Here is a 6,000-nt window from a genome sequence, read left to right on the forward strand (position 1 = left end):
TAACTTTCCACAACTCGGAGACAGATCATTCCAGTTTAAACCCATAGATGAAACTTTTGTAAATAAACATATAAATAAGATAAGCATTAAGAAGGCTACAGGTTTGGATGGGATTTCCCCCAAGGTATTACATCTTGCAAAGCCTATCATTGCCAAAACAATAAATATGTCCTTGACTTCTTCTGTCTTTCCAGACTCCTTGAAAATGGCTGAGGTGGTCCCCATACACAAGAAAAACAGTGAACTAGATAGGGGTAATTATAGACCAGTCAGCGTATTACCAGCTATATCCAAGATATTTGAAAATGCTATCAACACTCAATTATCAGCCTGTTTTGATGAAATTTTCCATCCCTTTCTAGCAGCTTTTAGATCAGGCTTTGGATGTCAGTCCACCCTTTTAAGAATTACTGAGGACTGGAAGAGAGCACTTGATGAAAATCAGTATGCCGCTGCTATCCTTACGAACTTATCCTTTTGACTGTCTCCCCCACAACCTCATTCTGCTTAAACTAAAACCGTATGGCCTCTCTCCACCTGCCGTAGATCTACTACATAGCTACCTATCTTATAGGAAACAGTATGTCAAAATTGGCCAGAATATAAGTTAATTTTTTGATATTTTCTAAGGAGTACCAAAGGGTTCTATACTCGGACCAGTAATGTTTAACATTTTCATCAATAATATTTTTTATTTTGTCAAAGACTCAGTTTTGTACAACTATGTGGATGACAACACTCTATTCCATTCTGATTTTATTTTAGACAATGTTATAGATACAGTTCAAAGGGAAAGTGGCATTCTCATGGACTGGTTTTCAGCAAACAAAATGCAGGCGAACCCAGAAAATTTTCAAGCAATCTCTCTCGATAGAAAGACGCATGATAAAAACATAACTTTTAACTTAAATGGTACAATTCTTGCCTGCGAGGAAGAAGTGAAGCTGCTTGGTGTTACTATTGATTTCAATCTAAATTTTAATTCCCATATTTCAAATACATGTATTTGTAAGAAAGCAGCTCGTCAATCAAATGTAATAAAGCGTATAGGGAAACATCTTTGTAGGTTGGGTAAATTCACTATCTACCATTCTTTTATCATGTCAAGCTTTAGTTACTGTCCTCTGGTATGGCACCTTTGTAGTGAACAAAATTGTAAAAAAAAAAAACAAAAAAAAAAAACAACTTGAAATATGCACTTCGTCAAGTTGTAGAGTTGGGGAAGGGAAAGAAGGGAAAGGGGGTGTTATAGGCGTATTTGATGTTATTTCTGTCCAAGATATACTGCAATTAATACCGAGAATTTCAGTTATAATCTGTTTTAAAAACAACAGACACCTAGAATTAAAGCACAATGAAAGCACGTGATATAATCAGGCATGTTGCATCGTTTAAAAAAAAAGGGGGGGGGGGGCTTCATAATATTGCCCTACAATTCTTGACAGGTAAATTAAAAAAAAAATATCCAAAGTTCTAGAGGGAAGGCGGCAAGGGTTGATCTTTCAGATCCATTCATTGGTTAAATTTTACTTTTCCACTATACCATTCACAATGCCGATTTTTTTTAAAGAGGGGTGGGGGGTGGGGGTGGGCGGCTTGCAGCTTATCTATAGATCGAACTTTCCACGTTCTTTGCATGTAAGAATAAAAGGGCAAATCCATTGTTGCTATGTGCCTGATAATTGTTTTTGTGCTCATTTGAGTAACTGAAGTGCAAGAAGAGAAGTAAGTTGAATGATTTACACACAATTTAACTTTCAAAAGATTGAATCACACGCACGTTGTATCGTTTAAAAAAAAAGGGGGGGGGGGTGACTTCATAACATTGCTCTACAATTCTTGTGAAGTAAATTTTTTTTTAAAAATCCACGTTCTGTTTATTGCCACCTGATGTACACTTAGCAACAAGCAGTTTTGTTCAGTGTGATATGATAAATTGATAATGCACATGTATGTGTTGGTTGCACATGTGTTTTTAGGCACATCTTATTGTCAATCTGATTAAAATAAGATATTTGATCCGCTCCGTTATTGTTACTATAACGGAGCGGATCAAAGATATTATTTTAATCAGATTGATCTTACTGTGCACATGTGTTTTTGTTGTCGAAAATATTGATAAGAATTAATAATGAAGAATTGCTGATATACTAAAGACATCCCGATTCTGATCTAAAGAAGTCGAGGACTAGTTAATATTTACATACTTTTTTACATCATTATCATACACAGTTATTTTGTACTTATTGTTAATTGGAAAATTGACCAACATTTGAATAATATTTATTTATTGTTCAGATATTATAATAATAATGTATTCAGGGTCATTCCAGTGAAACTAAAAGTATCATTTTTGTGTTTGGAAAAGATCAATCAGTCTAAGCGTAGTACTTACATGTAAAATTCAATCAAAATTGTTTTCAGCTGTTAGAGAACACCCATATTTACAATATTTGTATGAAAAACCTGCCCTCGGCCTCCCAGTAATAATGGGAATACACATGTATGCATTTCAAATAAGACATTTTCTTCATTTTCTCGGCCTACCGGGTACATATTTTGCACATATGTTCACCAAGTAGGATGGTTAATTGCAAGTCTTTATGACTTGACACTTAAAATGCTTATCAAATAAAATTTTGATAAAGATACATGTATATGTGTCCTTTGTGCATTCATTTGGTAAAAGACAAAAACATTTGGAAAATTAAATTTTTTAGCTTCTTTGAATCGTTGTGCGTAGCATAAAGTAAGAACACCCAACTGAACGTTTGTGTAAACGGCACAAAACACAACTTGTAAATGTTGCCATGAATCATGTTTATAATGCATTTTTGGATAGTACCTGTTCTAAAATGACAAAAAAATGACATGTAAGTCGTCATGGTGTATGTTTGATGTCATACTACAACTAAAGCAGTGGCAGATCTAATCAAATTACGAGCTTGTTTTGTGTAACTGAAAATACAAACTTCTTGTATTTTGGAATTAAAAAATAGCAACCCCTCAAGCCGAGTTTCCATTCCTTGGTACTTGATATACCTCACCCAGTGATGTGAATCCCCCCGTTTTAGGGGTAGTTTAGTATGAAGAATGTATGATAAATCAACATTCTCTATATACCCAGAGTCCCGTGCGCTAAGTGAGGCTTGTGTAATGCGCCCTCTGGTGAGAGAATGGTTGCGGTCCTCAAACGTCGTTAATAAGGAATAGATAGAAAATTTGCTATTTCTGACTGTAATTAGGTGCCAGATAAGGGATTTTTGTAGAAATTAAGTGTAATTATTGATAAATGATATGACTGTTGAAAAATCTTAGTCATTGATTAAATGTGTCCCGTGTGTGATTGTTCGCAGATCTCGGCATCCTTAGATCAGGTTAAAGACTTCTTTAACATGTCAACAATTCTTCATTATTACATTTTATTAAAAATTGTCCACAACCAAAAACACAATGAATATGCCAGAAATTACGCTTGCAACCTACGCATGCAGTAATTAATTCAGTTCACACAAAAATATGTACATCAAATGTCAATGACCGGAACATGTTACGTGTAACAATACATCCGTATCTCTAATGCAATCTTATTGTTGAAATCCATTTTGAATGCTTGTGCAAATGAACTTGACAAAAAGTACACAAACATAATTATCTAATATGGAGAGAGAGAGAGAGAGAGAGAGAGAGAGAGAGAGAGAGAGAGAGAGAGAGACAATGTGCTTTTTCTGTTATCATTACATGTATATGCTATATACTAAGTTGGTTATTTTAACAATCAAAGTTTGATCCATGAGTTGTCCCCTTTTTTATATAGTAGTACTGAATTATAGTGGGTGTTACAAAAACTAAGGGATTTCAGAACACCCCCCCCCCTTTCTCTCTCTCTCCTCCACAATTTAGGATTTGGAGTTTTAAGGTTTTGTTATATATATTTGTTTGTTTTTGCCTGTCGGGAATTTTCAGACAGTTGTGAAGTCAACTTTACCTTGTCTCCCCCCCCCCTTTTTTTTTTTTAAAAAACCAATGCTACATACCCGATTTTTATTTTAATATCATGGTTTCATCGTACTTTTATTCCCAGGTATCTGTTACTCATTTTTTCTTTACAGATTACTCATGAAAGTTTTGGTATTAATTGTATCATAACTTGGTCAGAATTAAGCATCAGCTACTGGATAGGTCTGCATACCCCCCCCCCCCCCCTTCAATTTGACGAAATGTATATTCTAAATGTTTTCTTCGTAAAATCAAAGAAACTAAACCTTGTTATTATAATACGATATATGATACAACCAGTCAAATATCTTTTGCAAAAGTGTAGGCCATTATAAAATTAAAGAATAAGTGATATTAAACTTTTCATATTTATGTTTTTAGAAGACAGTATGTATTAATTAAGTATTTGAGTGGATTAATCCTTAATTTCAATGTTATAGGTTACAAAGTGAAATGTTTATTCACAGTATCAGGAATGATTAATTACATACTTGTTTGTCATCTTTTTACCAATACTTTAATTGAAAATAATAAACTACATCAAAACAACTATTTCTAAACACATATGAATATCTTCATCATAGAAAAATACTCTTGACTTGTTTTCGCCTATTGACCGAGCGTTGTGTGACACCATCGCAAATATTTGTCATACACTTCCGCCCATACATCGTGTTCATCAACCTTATATATTAGTCAACAATTTATTGCTGTTCAGGATTATTTTGAACTATATTCATTTTGATATATCAAATTCCAGGAATACCACTTTACCACGTTTTTCACCTATTTAATAATTGCGAGAGGGAGGAGTGCTAAAACGCAAGCTATAAAATCTATTGATATAGTTTTGACAACAAAAATATTCTTGGAAATTTTGCAATCTGGATATTGTATATTGTATTGTATTGTATATTACCAAGAACCATACAGTTCATAGGTTTAACGTTTTTACATAGAATAAATAAACATAAATATGAGCAAAGGTTATACATAAAGTTAATATAATGCAGGATAGGTAAATGGACACAATTCATTCAATGTATATATAAATAGTTGATGTCTGTGAGATAATAAGTATAATTTGTAACACCAGCGGACATGTACCACAATTTCCAGGAGCCAGTAGAAACAAAATAAAACACGTTTGTCATTATTGAAAAAACAACGCTTCGAGCAGGTAATCGATTCCGCGCTCTAATTATAACGTATTCACACGGTTACGCGAGATTGTAAATCAGATGACATATTATAAATACTCAATGGTTCATAATAAGGTCAACGTTTGATAAAAAATAGCCATTTCTGACGGCTTAGGGGAACTCATTGCGAACGCGTGGTTGTTGAAACAAAGACATCGTTCTTTTCGCAGTCTTGCACGTACAATGCACATGTATACTTGAGTTTTGTTTTTTGCTCTATGCCCTCTTGATAGAAAAAGACTGAAACAATTGGTATGAAGATCTAAAAATGTTGCTTCGCTTTTTGCAAAATACTGATTTTCCGTGTATTTCAACGAAAAATAATTTGTTTACGTTTATTTCCCCAATATCATAACACGAAACGGCGCGCACACAGATTGAAAAACACGCGTGCGTCGTGATGATTTGTTTCATCTTCCGGTTTAGAGCAAACCATTTTAAAAAAAGTATTTTCGCGTTCTGTGTGTGTGAGGGGCGAACGTCCATGTATAGCGCACGTTAAAAAGAAACAAGAGGCCCACATACCTTATCGGCCACCTGATTATTAGTTAAAAGTATCATCATTCCCAAGGGCTATACAATCTACCGTTATAATGGTTTTTCTGTTCTGCGTATCAAAACTAACTTCTCATATAAAACAAGACGTGTTTTCAAAACACAAATGCCCCAAAAAGTGCCCATAGTGATGGAAGTCTTTACTTAATATATGATATACATTCTATCAAAACTATATGACTATTTTGGACACACCTGGGTTGTGAAATTCACAATTTTGTTACATTCCTTAAATATGCATTTG

The sequence above is a fragment of the Ostrea edulis genome, chromosome 4, assembly GCF_947568905.1.
Source record: "Ostrea edulis chromosome 4, xbOstEdul1.1, whole genome shotgun sequence".
NCBI lineage: Eukaryota > Metazoa > Mollusca > Bivalvia > Ostreida > Ostreidae > Ostrea > Ostrea edulis.